Here is an 18,472-nt window from a genome sequence, read left to right as displayed (position 1 = left end):
AGGGCCTTCGGCCTCCTGAAGGCCAGATTCCGGTGCCTCCATCTGACAGGTGGATCCTATACTACTCACGCAAGAAGGTGTGCCAGATCATCGTGGCATGCTGTATGTTGCACAACCTGGCCTCGAGACGCCAGGTGCCTTTTCTGCTGGAGGATGCGACTGGTGATGGTCTTGTGGCAGCCGTGGAGCCTGTGGACAGTGTGACACACAGGTAAGAGACTGTAACCCCTCTTCACATTTCAGTATACTTTAGGACATTGTGCATGGCAGCCTCCTACCCTCTGTCTATGGCCACTGACTGTTCCCTTTGGGTGTCCTTTTTTCAGATCTGTTACCTCATTCTGGCTTCTGTTATATGTACTGCTGCCCACCAACTGCCATACACTGGTATAATTCAATGAACATAGACGATGCAATGCTTTGGGAATGTAGTAAGAATACATCTTTCCAATCATTACACTGACTCCAGTATGGTTTATATTTCAATGGTGTTTATTTTTTGTGGTAAATAGTATGGGGGTACGTGGAAGGGGCTGGGGTGATGGTGGAGGAAGGTCCATGGTAAAGTCCAGTCTCTTGGTATCACAGGTGCATTGTCCATTGGGAAAAGGAAGGGGAGTAATGGCAGTTCAAGGTGGACAGGGTGACAGAGTGGGACAGAAGGGTGACAATCAGGTGAGTCCTATTTCCTGGCGGGGGTCTTGGCAATGGTTCTCTGACTTCTGCCTGGATCGCAGGGACCGTTTGTGGGGTGGTTCTCCTTTTGCAGGGGGTGCAGTGCTGGTGGCCTGTTGGTCCTGTGGCGAGGCCTCCTGAACACTAGCACCTGCAGAGGTGGAAAGCTGTTCCTCGGTTTGGCTAATGTCAGGGGCCCTTTGTTGAGCCACTGCCTCCCTCATGGTCTTGCCCATGTCAGCCAGCACCCCTGCTATGGTGACCAGCATGGTGTAGATTTTTGTGAGGTCCTCCCTGATCCCCAGGTACTGTCCCTCCTGCACCTGCTGGGTCTCCTGCAACTTGGCCAGTATCTGGCCCAAGGTCTCCTGGAAATGGTGGTATGCTCCCAGGATCCCTGCAAGTGCCTTGTGGAGAGTGGGTTCCGTGGGCCTGTCCTCCCCCTGTTGCACAGCAGTCCTCCCAGCTTCCCTGTTGTCCTGTGCCTCTGTCCCCTGAACCGTGTGCCCACCGCCACTGACTCCAGGTCTCTGATTGTCTTGGGTTTGTGGGGTTGCCTGGGGTCCCTGTTGTGGTGGACACACTGCTGATTGACGTTTCCTGGGGACAGCGGCATGGGCCTGCTGGGTGGGCCTGCTGGGTGGGTGCTGTGCTGGTCTTTCCTGGGGGGGATACTCTGTGATGGTTTGGGACTGTGGCAGGGGAACCGACTGTCCAGAGGGTCCCTGATGTGCCAGGTTGGTCATCGTGATCCAGGCGTGCAGAGCTGCTGTCATCACTGTGAGCCTCTTCTGTGGGGGGACTGGATGTTGGTGTGTGTGTTTCCCTTGTATAATTGTGCTTTACCTGTCGCCTTGGCCTTGTGTGATTGCTGATTGTGTGGGCTGGGTGAGTCTCGCTACTGGGCATGCTGTGGTGATGGGTGTCCATGCATTGTTGTTGCATGCAGGGCTTGGTATTGGGGTGTGTGGGTTGTGATGGTGGGGTATAAGTAAGGTGATGGAGTGATGGGAGTGAGGGTACTGGTGGGGGTATGTGATGGCATTCAGGTAGGGGGGGGGAAGTAGTAAAGATTTGACTTACCAGAGTCCAGTTCTCCTGCTACTCCTTTGAAGCCCTCGGGATGCATGATCGCCAAGACTTGACCCTCCCATGTTGTTAGTTGTGGTGGAGGAGGTGGGGGTCCACCTCCAGTCCTCTGTACAGCAATCCGGTGTCTTGAAACCACGGAACGCACCTTCCTCCGTAGGTCATTCCACCTCTTCCTGATGTCAACCCTGGTTCTTGGATGCTGTCCCATGGCGTTGACCCTGTCAACAATTCTCCACCATACCTCCATCTTCCTTGCAATGGACGTCTGCTGCACCTGTGATCAGAATAGCTGGGGCTCTACCCAGATGATTTCCTCCACCATGACTCCTCAGAAAACATGGGGTGTCTTTGAGGTGCCATGGATGTGGTGTGAGTGATATGTGTGATGTGATGTATGGGGTGATGGTGTTCTGTGCCTCTTATTGAGTGTGTGCTCTTTGCTTGTCTCTCTGTGCTTGGTCTCTTTTTTTTGGTTGTAAGGGGTTGTGGGTAGTGTGGGTGGGTGTTTTATAGTGGTGTGAGTGTGTCGGTGTGGTGTGTGTATGTGTGTCATGTGTGTGTATTTTGAATTGTCCAATGTGGTGGTGTTTTGTAGGTGTGTGTGCATTTTGAGCACGGCGGTGTGTACCACCAATGGTTTCTGTGGTTCAAAGACTGCTGCGTTGATTTGTGGGTTGTGATACCGTGGGCGTATTCATGTTGGCGTGACAGCGTGGGTATTACTATCGCCAGTTTATCACTGACCTTTGGTCTGGCGGACTTGTGTGGGTGTCTGTATTGTGGTGGTATTCTCTGTGTGGATCATAATACCCGTGGCAGATTACTGCCGCGGGTACTGTATTTTGACGGCCGTCGGCATGGCGGTAAGTGGGATTTACCGCCAGGGTTTTAATGAGGGCCCAAGTGTCCTGTTGCAAACCCAAAAGACAAATTCGACATGGCACACATCCTTTACATGCCCTATAGGTAAGTCACCCCTCTGGCAGGACTTCCAGTCTGAAGGCAGGGTGCGCTGTATGGTATGTGTGGGCATAGGTGCATGAGCAGTATACCCCCACAGTGTCCTTGCCAAACCTGGGACATAGTGAGTGAACAGAGCAGCCATTTTAAGTGATTGTGCTGGACACTAGTCAATACTAGTTTCACAGCTACATGATGGGCACTCTGAACCTTGAGTTGTTTGGCACCAAACAATTCAGAATGATTAATCCAACCTGGTACCAGTATTGGAATTATTTCAAAAAGCACAGGGGTCACATCAGAGGTTTCCCCTGCAAAAGCTAACTACCCTGACATGGATGCAGGCTGTCACAATCAGCCTGCCCCCACCAGACAAGAGTCTTAATCCCTGGGGTGAGAGGTCCTCCTCTCTGGGATTCAGAACAAAGCCCTTACTGGGTGGAGGTGCTAACACCCCCTCCCTCAGGAATGTGCACTGGCCTGCTAACGAGCTTCAAAGGGCCTACCACCCTGAAACTAGACCCCCAGACCTGCTGCTAGCAGCAGATGTCCACCCCCTTTTCGCTGGAGAAACTGTGGGAAACTAGACAAATGACAGGAGGAGTGGCTAGACCTGACTTGTCCCACGCCTAAGGAGTTGCATGCGAGGTGATCCCTCCATCTTTCATGAAAGGAAAATTGCCAATCAGGTGTAGGGAATTGACCTCTGCCCACCAGAAGAAGTCACTTAGTGGGTGGAGCCACGCTAAGGTAGATGACCCATTGGTAACTACTAGGTTACCCCCTAAAAGGCCCACTAAATACAGTATTTAGTGGGCATCCCTAGACCAAGAAATCTGATTTTAAGGACAAAAGAAGACTAGCAACAAAAAAGACCCAATGCTCAAGAAGTGAAGTCCTGCTGCACCAGAATATGGCATCAAACCCTGCCTGCTGTGCCTAAGACTTGGCAGTTACCGCTGAGGGGTTGCTTAGACATTGAACGGACTTGCCAAACCCCGAGAGGTTCTCCAATCTTCGAAAATTGCCAAAGATCTCCCTCCAGAGTGAAGGCATAACTCTGCAACCCTAAGGAACTAAAGACCCAGTGAAGGCCACTTCACTGACTGGCTGCTGACCAAGAAACCAGCTGTCCTCAGACCAATCTTCACCTGTTGGACTGTGAGGACAAAACCTACCAGTGTGCTAAGTTTGGTGACACTGCAACCTCCAGGAGTTAGACCTTGCAGTAGCCTCAGGTACTGCTCACCTCACGTCAGACAACCAGAAGGACAGTCCATTCCGGGCTGAAAAAGGACCTGGAGGAAGCCCCAGTGGAGGGACTTCAGGAAATACCTGGACCTACCACCAGAGTGCCCCTGCTGGCCTGCAAGTGACCCTCAAAGTAACCTACATCCTGCTTCCATTGGCACCTTTACGCACAGCTCCTGGCTTACCAATTCGCTCTGCACCCAGCCACCCTGTGCCCTGCACCAAAGATCCTGCTGTGCCCTAAGGGTCCCACACCCATTGTGACCTCGACACCCCAAGGGGACCCACTGGACTTATCTTTAAGTCCACATGTGCACTCCTTTTCCAAGTGGTCCTCCGCAGTGACCTGACACCAGTTCCATTGACTTTCTGCAGCTGCAGCTGCCGGAACCAGGAGTCACCCGATCTTCTCCAGCTGGTCCAGGGTACCCAACAACAACCTCCACCTACCTCAAAAGGAGACATTGATAAACGCATTGCCTGATTTACTGTGAATTTTCAAAGTATTTCTCCATTGACTCCTATGGTGCATAATTACACACAAAAAGACTAACTTCATAAACATTTTAAAAGTTCATAACTTAAAAAATACTTGCCCAATTTTGATTATCTTGAGATACCTGAGTACTTTTGATTTAACATCTGGGTAGTAGCAGATTGGCCTGACTTCAGGAGCAAAAGAGAGGTCTGCATTTTCTACTCCTAGAGGGCATTATCAGTTTACTGTTATGCCCTTTGGACTAACGAATGCAACTGTCAACTTCCAGAGGTTGGTGAACCAAGTCCTTGCTGGAATGGAATGTTTTAGTGCAGCTTACCTTGATGGCATTGCTGTCTATAGTTCTACCTGGTCGGATCACCTGAGCCACCTAAGAAAGTTCCCTGAGGCTCTGCAGAAGACAAGCCTCACTATCAAGGCAAGTAAGTGCCGGATAGGTCAGGGTAAGGTTGTCTACTTCGGCCACCTGGTTGGTGTTGGCCAAGTTCAACCCCACCCAACCCAAGATCCAAACCATTCTGCCTCGGGAAGCACCCACAACCCAGATATAGGTTAGGGCATTCCTTGGTTTGACTGGATACTATAGGAGGTTTGTGAAGGACTATGGCACCATAGTTGCCCCCCTCACAGAACTAAAGTCCAAGAAAATGCCCCAAAACATTAGCTGGACAGTGAGTTGTCAAAGGGCCTTTGACAATCTGAAGAGTTCTATGTGCTCTGCTCTAGTCCTACAAGCACTAGGCTACTCCAGGCAATCCATAGTCCAAACAGATGATTCTGAAATGGGGATAGGAGTGGGCCTTTCCCCAAAAAAGAATGATGGACATGACCTGCCTGTTGCTTTTATATGCAAAAGACTACTTTCTAGGGAACAAAAATGAAGGTCCATAGAGAGGGAAGCCTTTGCAATGGTTTGGGCCCTGAAGAAGTTGAGGCCATACCTGTTTGGCTCTTACTTCATAGTTCAGATTGACCACAGGCCTCTCAGTTGGCTACAACAGATGAAAAGTGAAAACCCCAAACTGCTTAGGTGGTCTATTTCCCTACATGGAATGGACCTTCAAGTGGAACACGGGCCTGCCCATGCCAAAGCAAACGGCCTTTCAAGGTTCTTCCAGTTAGATGATGAAGACTCACTAGGGAAATGGTAGTTTCATCCGCTTTCATTGGCGAGGGGTGTAGTGTGAGAAAAGGTCTCTTTTGACACAGTTAGCCCCCACTTTTTGCCTGGTAAATGATGTAGCCTCAAAGTTGTTAGTGCCCTGGGCCACTTCTAACCAGGTTCCCTGGGTCAGATCTCTTTCCCAAAAACTATTGTGATGCATTGGCACAATTGGAAACACCCTTAGCTGCCACTATAAGTCCCTAGTAAGTGGTACTTAGGTACCCAGGGCATGGGGTACTAAAGGTAGGCCCCTGAGGGCAGTAGCACTGATTGTGCCACCCTCGAGGGCCATTCATTTAGGTGCACCCAGCGCTGCCGTTGCAGGCTGAGTGTCCTGTTGCAAACCCAAAAGACAAATTCAACATGGCATGCAGCCTGTGTGCCCTGTACCCCATACACTTCATGTCCTTTAGGTAAGTCACCCCTCTGACAGGCCTTCCAGCCCTAAGGCAGGGTGCACTATATGGTATGTGTGGGCATAGGTGCATGAGCAGTATACCACCACTACGTCCTTGTCAAACCTGGGATATGGTGAGTGAACAGAGCAGCTATTTTTAAGCGCATGTGCTGGACACTGGTCAATATCAGTTTAGCCACTCTGAACCCTGGGTTGTTTGGCATCAAACAACTGAGAATGATAAATCTAACCTGGTACCAGAATTGGATTTATTGCAAAATGCATCCAGGATTCACCTTAGAGGTGCCCCCTGCAAAAGCTAACTACCCTGGCATGGTTGCTGGTCACAACCAGCCTGCCACCACCAGACAAGAGTCTGAATCCCTGAGGTGAGAGATCCTGCTTTCTGGGATTCAGAACAAAGCTCTTCCTGGGTGGTGGTGCTAACAACCCCTCCCTCAGGAATGTGCAATGCCCTGCTAGCAAGCTTCAAAGGGCTTACCATCCTTGAAACTCAACACCCAGGCCTGCTTCGAACAGCAGATGCCCGCCCCCATTGTAAACCCCCACAGGAGCAACGGCAGGAAACCAGACAAAGGACATGAGGATTGGCCAGTCCTAGCTTGAACCACCCCTAACGTGTTGTATGTGAGGTGACTCCTTCATTTAATTTTCCTCCATTGCACATGGAAGGAAAATAGGCAACCAGGTGTAAGGAAGTGACCTCTGCCCATCGTAAGTGGTCACTTAGTGTGTGGAGCCACCCTAAAGTAGATGACCCAGTGGTCACTACTAGGATCCCCCCCAAAAGGCCAACTAAATACAGTATTTAGTGGGCATCCCTAGACCAAGAAATCAGATTCTAACAGGAAAGAAAGACCAGCAACAGATAAGACCCAAGGCTCGAGAACTGAATTCCTGTTGCACCAAGAAAAGGCACCAAACCCTGCCTGCTGCACCCAGGACTCAACAATCACCGCTGAGGGTTTGCTTGGACATCAGACAGACACTACAAACCCCCAGAGGACCTTCAATCTTAGAAAATCACCAAAGATCTCCCTCCAGAGTCAAGGCATCACTCAGCAACCCCAAAGAACCAAAGAGCCAATGAAGACCACTTCACTGACTGGCTGCTGACTAAGGAACCGGATGTTGCAGAAGAACCAAACTTTACCTGCTGAACCATAATGACAACTACCAGTGTGCCAAGGTTGGTGGCAGTGGAGAGGCTGTGCAATAGCCCCAGGTGCTGGTCACCTCACGTCGGACACCCAGAAAGACAGTCCATTCGTACTGAAAAAGAACCAGGAGGAAGCCCCAGTCAAGGGGCTTCAGAAACCACCTGGACTTCCCACCAGAGTGCCTCTTCTGGCCTGCAAGTGACCCTCAACTTAACTAACCTCTTGTTTCCAAGGGCACCTTTGACCATAGCTCCTGGCTTATCGATTCACTATGCACCCAGCCGTCCTGTGCCCTGCACCAAAGATCCTGCTGTGCCCTAAGGGTCCCACACCCCTAGCAACCTCGACACCTCAAAGGGACCCACTGGACTTACATTTAAGTCCACCTGTGCAGTGTTTTTCCAAGATCTCCCAGCTCCATGGACTTTCTGCAGCTGCTCCCACCAGAACCAGGAGTCATCTGAACTTCTCCAGCTGGTCCAGGATACCCAACAACCTCAGACAACAACAGACCTCCACCTACCTGCAAAAGGAGAGATTGATAAACACATTGCCTGATTTACTGTGAATTTTCAAACTATTTTCTCCATTGATTCCTATAGTGCATAATAACGCACAAAAAGACTAACTTTATTAACATTTTAAAAATTCTTAACTTAAAAAATACTTACCCAATTGTGATGATCTTGGTCTTAAATTACAAAGTTTATAAAAACTTGAAGTATTTTTGTAAATTGGTCTCAAATTATTCTTTTGAGGGTGTGCCTCGATTTATTGATACTGTGAGTACAACACATGCTTTGCACTTCTCCAAGATTAGTCTAACTTCTCGACCAAGCTAAATTAGAGAATTAGGTGGTCTAGTTTTTACCACTATAAACCAATGTGCGGCTGCCTGGTCCCCGTGGACAGTGTGCCTAGCTTTGCACTACATAGAGAGCCAGACTCCAACACCAACCGAACATAGTAAACAGAAAAAATAACTAAATTATCAGTTATTGCATGAAATAGGCAGGCAGCTAGCTAAATGTCCCCCCAAGTTAATTACAAGGACAAGAAATTACATATTTAAAAGTTTCAAAATTAATGTCCACTTACATGCACAAAGAGCTGCACCAACCACCCCACAACTCCTCTTCACCTATAATATTTCATAGCTATACATGTACCCACTAGTGAAATATCTAAGCCGATCACTTTGGCCAATATTCAAACATTCCTAAGCAAAACCACTAATTTGCAAAGGAGACCCAGAATGAAAAAAAAAAATTTCCTCAAGCCCACAATCCATCAAACCAAAACAAACAGTTTGCCCCAGGCAAGAACATTGAGTAGGTTCTATGTAATATCTTTAACTAAACTAAACAAAGACAAGTTCATAGTACCACTTTTAGAGGAGTCAATATAGCCTCAAACCACTCATCTTCCAATTCTCCAAAATAAAAATTCCATGTTGATCGCAGACATAGCAGACAGTATAGAAAGTTGAACACCAGCTTACTCTATTTAGTTCATATGGCTTAATCTATAATTAAATCTAACAATAGACAGTCCCTTGAGGAAACTTAAAATATAAAACTTCAAGGTACTGTCACAGCATTACACTGTACAAAAAATATAATTTTAATATTAATACAATAGTGTAAAAAATGTGAAAGTACCCAAACCTACTACTAGCATTAAACAAGTTACCCATCACACAACTTAGTATTTATACACAAGAAAAAAATAAAAATTCTAGTTTTCTATTTTTTCACAGCAAATTAAACCACCAGAAGAAACATTGACAATTCACATATGTGCGACTGAAAAAAGTACAGACGGAATAACAACACTAACAACGCAAATTGAAAATTATGAAAACGTCCAATTTATGGACGTTAAAAATGAAATATTAGATTGGTTATTTTTCAATCCCAATATGGAAAATTTTCATGACGAATTAATGGAACATCTACCAATAACCACTGGAAATAATTTTCTGAAACAGATGCATCATGGAAATTGTAAAATAAATAGTTATAGTTTAAAAAATGACTAACATGTCAAAATATGTTGAATGAAAATGTTAATAATGTTTTATGTTTACTATGCATTTTTATTCATTATAATTCTCCTTATTCTTTCCTCTCTATATAACTTTTTGTTAACTTATATCCTCTCTTTTGCGTTTCCCTCAAGTTACCTTTCCTTTCTAACAATTTTTCATTGGACTATTCTTTTTTTATTTCATTTCAGATAATGTCATATTTAGTTTTTTTGAAAAAATATTTAAAAAGGGTATTAATGTAAATAAAATTACTTTCCTGGAATAAAATATTTTTATTGATCTTATAAAAAGGCAGAACATTTTACATCATCTACCCAAATATGACTTAGGGGCGATTACAAGATTGTTGGTTGGACCGTCAGTCCGCCGCAGTGGCGGTCCCAAGAAGACTGCTACGCCGATGATCTCCCACCCGCCGTATTTTAATGTATGCAGGCTGAAATGCCGACCACGCAAACAGTGCACCACCTTGCACATAAGGAGGTTATTAGGAAGAGGTGAAACAACCTGATGGGTAAGGTGTGTTCCCTGGCCTCCAGGCAACACTTTGAGTCCCAGAGGACTGGTGGTGGTCCTCCCAGTGCCCCATTACAACTTGTTTCTTGGGAGGAGAAGGTCTTGGCCATCCTGCAACCTGAGGGCTTGACAGGAATAGCTGGGGGATTGGAGTCTGGTAAGTTACACCACAATAGCTGTCACAAATCTTCAATGGCTTGTATGCTCACATCTCAGCTTTTGCCATTGTGTTGTCCATCTACTTTCCTAAAATGCAATACCCAAAGTATCAGAGGAGTTAGATTGCCAGAGTGTATTGTCGTACATAACATCACATGTATCAATCATCATTACATATTATATGTTGGAATAGGGTCTGTAAGTGTTTTACTATCAATGGTATGTGTCAATATGTAAGTGTATGACTGCAGTGTGGCAACTGGTATGTAAGACTAACCATTTGTCAAGTGTTGGAAAGCAGAAAGTGTGACATGACTACAACTACCATGAGGGCCTGTTTCTGTAACTCAAAATAAGATGCCATTGTGCTCTTGCCTATATTTACGTGTTTGCCATGTCACAACTGATGTTCACTCATCATGGAGTTTACCATTTGTCTCTGTTGGGAGTTAGAAAGTGACATGACTACAGCTACCACGAGTCCCTGTTATTGTAACTCAAAACAAGAGGCCATTGTGCTCTTGCCCATTTTCACATGTTTGCCATGTCACAACTGATGTTCGCTCATCATGGCGGTTGCCATTTTTCTAGTGTTGGGAGTTAGAAAGTGACATGACCACAGCTACCATGAGTCCCTGTTATTGTAACTCAAAACAAGAGGCCATTGTGCGCTTGCCTATATCCACTTGTTTGCCATGTCACAACTGATGTTCACTCATCATAGACTGAGCAATCTACATATTGGGCTTAACTCAGAAGTGTGTCTGCCTGCCTAGCTTGATGCTGTTTTGGTATCCCCAAATGAAACTATTGATGGGATGAATGACACCTTACCAAGTGTGTATATCAAGTATTTGTAAGGCATTAAGCTGCTTCAGTTGATTGAAAGTGGCATGTAACCCATTGACTCTACACTACTCACATGATGTCTACTACTACATATATAACAAAGTTGTGTGTTTGTCTGTATTGTACACAAGTAGGCCTTGGAATAGTCAAATATGTGATATTTCTCCACTGTGTTGGTTTGACTGTTTGTTAGATGTCATGTTCATTCCTTCATCGAAAATTGAACTTATCAGCACATTCTAATGAGCTGCTCATTTCTCATTTAGTATTTGCATCCTTTATCAATGATTTGTCCACAACTTCAATACCATGGAAATATATCACAATAGGAAACTGTTCGAAATGGCGTTTCCGGTTGTCAGGGGCCCAGGGGGTTACCCACCTAGGATAACCCCTGCTCATCCCCTTGGTAGCTTGGCACGGGCAGTCAGACCTAACCTGGAGGCCATGTGTAAAGTGATTGCACAACACACACAACACACATGACACACTACATACATCACAAAGGAAACACAACACCAAGTTATATAAAAATAAACTGTATTGCACAAAACATCAGTAGGCCAAACACAACATGTCAGTAATACCCTGCTACACACGCAGTTGTCAGAACATTACTCATTACTATTACTCTGCAAATGCAAGCAGTAGTCATATAAAACACAGAGGTTACTGGCTATTCTGCAACACAAGCAGTAGTCAGGTAAACATTGTAATTGGAATGCACATAATATGATAAAACATATGATCATAACTGCCAAAGCATTATCATAAATGAGCATAACATGACACCTTACCAAGAATGTACATGGTGTAATAGGTACATCATCATAGGACAAGACAGTATCATAAAAGACACTAAAAAGGCATGTGACTATCACAGTATGCTTTTCTCACCAGAACCAGCGAGTACGATCTCTCACCCCCCACTAGACGCCACAACAAGGAATGATGGGGACGAAACTGGGGACGTCCGTGTCCCAATCTCAGAGCTCCTGCGCTCCAATTCCTGTGGCAGTGCAGGTTACAGTTGGCAGGGCTGGGGACCTCCATCGAGGGTCCTGGCCTGCTATATCTGCTCCCAAACAGAAAGCGGGTCCCGCTTTGGGTAGGACCCACACTTGCTATTCCTGAAGGACGCTGGCCTCAGCCCCCACGCTCTTTTCATGGGGGCAGTAAGGAGCCGGTTTCTCCACACTTCTGAAGTGGAGACAGTCCGGCAGCCACCCACATGCACGTGGTGCGATTGCTTTCTCTCCCTTGGACTGCCCGTGGCTCTGCAGACTTGGCCCGGGTCGCAGCAGTGATCGCACCCTAGTAGGTGCTGGTTGGTGCCCCCAGGGCACTATGGAGTTTGTGCCTCATCTGCGTGCTAGTGAGAGGTAGTGGTCATCGCCACACTCCTTTTCTGCTCACGGGAGAATGGCTTGGGGACAGTAGCGCCCACCTGGTGCTCGGAAGAGCAATACGCCACGCTTTCCAGGCATTTGTAGAAAGGCCGAATGCAGCACCGGATCAGCCAGCACAGTGTTCCCCAAGCAGTCTTCACGTGCTGGGGTCGATGGAGGGCTCTTCACACGTTCAACATGGAATAAGGGGCACTCCACTGGCGTACATCTAAGAAGGATGCAAATAAAATTCCCATGTATGCAGAGGAGACCTGGGGGTTCACCACCCAGCCCCTGGAGACAACAAATGGGGGCACAGGGCTGCAGGGCCGAACAAACAGGCCAGTACAAGGATTAACAGGCAGTGGCAGTCCGTCTCAGTGGCCTAGCAGGTCACAGGTCAGCACAACAGTAGCAGGCCCAATGAGTCCTTCCAGCAGCATCCTGTGTCCAGTTCAGTAGTTCTTTAGTGTTCTCTCATTGTGGGGTAAGACACCCTGTACTTTATACTTATTTTGCACAGCCTCCAAAAAAGGGGGAGAAGGGGTTCCAATCAGTCCTAACTGGTTCTTGGAGTGTCCCCCTCTCCTCCAGCACAGGCTCCAGACATCAGTGGGGGGCAAATGAGCCCTTTGTGTGAGGCCAGGCTGCAGCCTTTACAAATGCAGGTGTGCCCCACCTCTCCCTCACTCAGCCCAGAAAGACCATTCAATATGCAGATGCACCTGTGTGACACCTCCACCCTCCCTGTATAAGGCTGTCTGAAAGGTATGCACAAAGCCTAGCTGTCACTCTACTCCCGACATGGATTGAAATCAAGCTGCAAAACACCAGAGTCATAAGCATAGATACATGCCCACTTTCTAGAAGTGGCATTTCTATAATGGTAAAAAAAATCCACCTACACCAGTAAGCAGCATTTCTCACTACCATTACAACCATACCAAACATGCTTATGCTGCCCCTCATAGATCAGATAATACCAAATAGACATAAGGTAGGGCATTTCCAATGCAATCCTAAGAGAATGGCACACTCACAGCAGTGAGAAACAAAATAGGCTGTTTGTCACGTCCAGGACAGGCCACACAACTAGATAGCTAGGGCCTACCTAGGGGTGACTTATATGTAGCAAAAGGGGAGTTCCAGGCCCGGGAAGTAAATGTAGATGCCAGGTCCCTGTGGCAGTAAACTACGTACGTGAAGGCCCTGCACTAGCAGGCCTGGACAGGTTTGAAAGGCTACTTCTGGAGGTAGCACAACCTGGCTGTAGGCCCACTAGTAGCATTTAATTTACAGGCCCTGGGTATAGAGGTACCACTGTGCAAGAGACTTACAGGTAAATTAAATGTGCAAATCAGGTGTAAGCCAATCGTAAGTTCAGAAGGAAGAGCACATGCACTTTAGCACTCATCAGCAGTGGTAAAGTGCCCAGAGTCCTAACGTCAGCAAAAGGGTCAGAAAAAATAGGAGGAGGAAGGCAAAACGTTTGGAGATGGCTCTGTAAAAAGGGCCAGGTCCCACAGAAACCCTGCCTTTTAACATTTTCATAGTTCTGTACTTACTGTGACACAAGACATTTGGATGTAGATTCCACACTTCCACCAATAACAATGTACTTTATTTCACAACAGGTCGATCTGGCACAGCACCTGGGCAGAGATTGTCCACTGATCAGATTCCCAACCCACCCTTGGATGAATCCCTTAGGGATGACAACATTCCTGGACATGTGGACATGGATGACGGACCTGGAACATCTGGTCAGTGAACAGTGAATCTCACTGTGCCCACAACAACACCTCCCACACAGCTGCAACTACATCCCAGCTAACAACATTCCCCCCAACCTGTGTACATAGCACAGTTCATACAATCTTGTGTCCCCCAGTTTTGGATCCTGAAGTGCAAATCACCAGCACTGATACAGACGGATCAGGACCTAATTTTAGAGCTCACCAAGGGCACAGGCTTGTGCAGGTAGGGTACATGGGAGGGATGCTGTGGGCAAGCAAAGTGAGGCCACCGGGGCAACTCACGTCAAGGGCACTATCAGACAAGTATTGGGGGTCTATCAGGAGTTCCAAGGTGTGATGAGCCAGGTAGTTACTGAATTCCAGGAGATTAAGCAGCTGCAGAGGGACATGTACCAACAGATGAAGGCCCATAACTCCAACATGGGAATCCTAACAGGGACGCTGATGGACATCCACACAACCCTGAGCAGGGCTTTTCCACCATCATTTACCACTTCCTATATTGCAACTACATTAAAACCTACTACAATCACAGACAAGGAGCCCAGCCCCATGATCTTCTATCTCTGATCAATGAGTGCGCCTCACGCTCCCCGTCCATGTTCCTGTTCCTCCAAGTAAATCTGGAATGGGCTCCTGATGTCCCCTGGGAAACTGCAGCTAGGAAGAAGTTCTGACTGCAGAGTGCAGTACATCATATCCCTTGTCCACTCCTCCACCACTAGCAAAGGGCCCCTACCCCAGCGCATGGCCACGCATCTCTTTTGCCAGATTGAAAAATATTCTTCGTCCTCCCTAACTACCTTCACTGGCGGTGTACAGTGCACTACGGTTATATTGGATTTATGACCAGTAATGCACTACACTGATGAGTGTGTACAGAGCAATGGAGTAGCAAATGTGTAAACATGTTACAACACATTTGTAGTTGTGGTGACATTTACCAGTCACCAATACTGTAGTTTCAACCACTAAAATGGCAGATGCTTGACCTTATATATTGGACTTTTGGAAGCTGCTGCCGGCGGCGGTAGCTGACGGCACAGTGGGCAGTCTCAGCCACAGCAGACACAGCCATAGGCTAATGTTGTTGACTGTGATGGTCGCGGCCCAATGGCTGTGCCCGTCTATGCTGATTACAGTGTATGTGGCATACATGTACACCATGGTTTGAAAAATAACTAATTTGCTTCTTGCCACTGCTGCCATCAACACCTCTGCCACTTTAGCTGCTGTCTGTCGCCTCTGGGAGTAATCAAGCCAAGCCAAGCAGGTGAGAGGGCCCCTGCCTTCTCTCCAGAGGAACTGGAGAAACTTGGTGAAGATGTCATTTGAGAAGCAACAAAGGAGGGGCAAAGGAATTTTGGGATATTCGGAGAGTGACTCCTGGTCCCGTGTGTAAGGTTCCCAATAGACAGTAAAACAAAGAGGGTTACACACGGTTCCACCTAATATTGTGGATTTCTTTCCAATACGTAGTTCAGTCATTAACTGGGAACCGAAACTTTTCGAAGCAAGAGCCCTCACTCACCATCCGGTGACATGCTTAATCATAGGGCCAGCTCCTCGTCAGGCCGGCACTGCAATGCCTGATGGGCCCTGCAGGGGGGCTCTTTGCCGGAGATCTTTTTAAGAATTGAAAAAGCCGGTCAGAAACGGGGGTGGATTGGTAAAGGGAAGATTAAAAATGCCTAGAGGTGGTCACTAGTATTTTTAATTCTCATGCTACAGCCTCTGGCAAGATTAAAAACCAAACACGGGGAGTTCGTGGGATGATGTCCACCCCCCCCATATAAGTGTAGGTAGGTATAGTAATAGTTGTTGAGTCTCTTGGAAGAAAATAATATACAAGAGACGGAGCACACAGGGTCCCCTGTGTTACTCTATGTAAGTGGTCAACATGTTTCTCGCTTATTATAGATGAGTTATCTAGTGCGATTCATCAGGACCTAGTAACATACCTAATCCATTAAATGGTGGAAAATTCCACAAGTTTGAAAGTCAAGTACCTAAAGAAATGTAGAAAGAAACCATAGTTAGCATAACACAAAGGAAACATATTCCCAAAAAATAAATAATGACATAGTGCACACCCAAAACGAAGTGCAAAATCACTCTGGTGCTAGGAGGAACATGAACGCTGCCAAAGGAAGGAAAAAAAAGCGTGGGAAGATGTCATTTCCCTCTATGGTCAGCTCTATGGCTCACCAGAGGAGCAGTTAACTACCTCATGTACATATTTGACTCTGTTCAACACCATCCTTCCCTTTCTCACAGTTTACAATGTCCTTCTGAGTCTCTGAGAGTTTTTTGGATGACTGTAGTTACATTTTGTGGTCCATACATAGGATGCACATGTTATGGATTGTGGAACCCTGTACTTTGTGTATTTCAAATGATCATTGTGATGTACAAAGTGTGATATGCCCTAGATCCTCCTTCTATTGCATTCACATTTCCATGCAAGTAAACTTTTCAAGGTAACAATGGTATATTTGATAATCTGATGATGGCACAGGAGAAAATAAATACATTTGCATTACATAATGATCTATATATGTATACTGTTAGAAGCAGTTGAGGAGGATTTAGCAATGTGCACAGTCCCACATAGCACTCAGCCCAGATCAGGCCTTGGCAAACTATTGTCTGAGAGCTAGCTAAACCTCACTGACCCATTCAGAGTGCCACACCACCTTGAGCGCACGTATAGGATGGCCATGAGATGTACTGGTATGTATTGAAGTAATGGAAATGTGATGTTCATGTTGGCTCAGTGTGCTTAGCCCACAGGGAACAGGGCCTGACATTGAGTTTTGGCGATCATGGGTTCATTCTGGAGAGATCAATACATGTGAATCATTAGCTTTGTTACATTCAACCAATCAGACAAAACATGCCTTGGTATGTTGAATGTCATCTCTGTAATAGTGCCACATATAGTAAAATGTGTGTCCTGTGATACCAGTACATACCACACAAACTAAATCATTTGTAGCATGAGATTCCATTAGGTAGTCCACATGTCCACACAACCACGGAGATGAAGCTCTCAGTGACACCCATGCCAGTCCTTTCATTGTGACCTAAGTCTTAGAGTGTAGTCTAAATTATGGTAGTAGCCTCTATGGACCGTTTGCAACAATTCAATGTGCCTGGAATGTAAAAGTGTGTGGACAGTCAAGTACAAGTAGTTTACTCTTTAGAAGGTCACAATGGTGTGCTGTGCTTCATAGTGGTTCACATCACAGTACATGACGGTTGGCCCTGGGCTACATGATATTAGTGGTCTGCCTTAGTAAGCATAGGCCATGACCAGGGTTGTGGATAGTCAGCAGATGACTACAAAAGTGTGTATTTATGTGCCTGTACTTATCAGCATAGTGTGTTAACAATTTAAAAATGCTTGTGCAAGGTGTCTACAAAATGTGTGTTAACCAAACAGATATACTAAAATATGGAATTGTGATCTCTTTAATCATCAATTGCATCCAAACAGTTCAGTGTCTATCAAAAGCAAGCAATTTGGAGAGCCATCACCTGGAAGGTGCAGACTCGGGGGTCTATCACTGTTGCCCGAAAGGTTGGTAGGCCCAGGGACGCTGGCCCAATAGATCATGAAGGGCCAGCTGAGGCTATCCTTCCAAAGTGGACAGGGCACACGCCGGACTCTGAACCCCCTAATGATCTGCATACTGTTAGTGGCCTAAATGGAGCTTGATGGATCACAGCAGCTACAAGGGGGTGAGCCGTGGGCAGAAACATACATGTTGCATTGCCAACTTTGTACGTTAGAGGCAGGCATCTCCCCATCAATATTGGAGGTTTCTCATGTGCGACGCACAAAAAGAGTAATTGTTTGTGTAGGTCTGAAAATAGGTGCATCCTGATGTGCCTTGCCTATTGTTCTAATGACCAGGAACACAGGAGTCCAGTTCACTACCAAAATACTCTTTTGAGAAGACACATGGCTGAGTACAGTGATCAATCAGCTCCTATTGTTTGATGTTGTGGGTGACATTTGTATCCAACAGGCCACTTGCCTTCAGTGTGTCACCCACAAAACAAACAACATGAGCCTATTGATTACTGTACTCAGCCATGTGTCTGCTTAAGAGAGTATATTGGCATTTGTACCCAACAGGCCACTTGTCTTCAGTGTGTCAAGAGTGAAGCTACTGCACTACAACAATAAATGTGACATTGCCATACTATTTGATGACATCAGGTTACTGAAGTATGCTACAAGAACCGGACTATTCAAGGTGGCAAGGTCTCCTACTTGATACATGGGTATTGTGATTGCACAACTTCACTCATGCAATTGGAGTTGACTGTGATTCTTGCAACTGTTTACAGGTCATGTAGCATGCATGCATGTGGTTTTGCTAATGTTGGAACCACTATGGTGGACTTTGTTGCTGGGGCTTACTGTACATTATAGTAATGTACTTTGATTAATGTACTTTGATCAAAGCCATTTGTCAACTGTGTTCTAGCACATGCAATGAACCTATTTGTAATTGTCATTTC

Source organism: Pleurodeles waltl, chromosome 6, assembly GCF_031143425.1.
Source record: "Pleurodeles waltl isolate 20211129_DDA chromosome 6, aPleWal1.hap1.20221129, whole genome shotgun sequence".
Taxonomy (NCBI): domain Eukaryota; kingdom Metazoa; phylum Chordata; class Amphibia; order Caudata; family Salamandridae; genus Pleurodeles; species Pleurodeles waltl.
The sequence above is the reverse complement of the archived record's forward strand: the minus strand, read 5'-3'. Positions refer to the sequence as shown.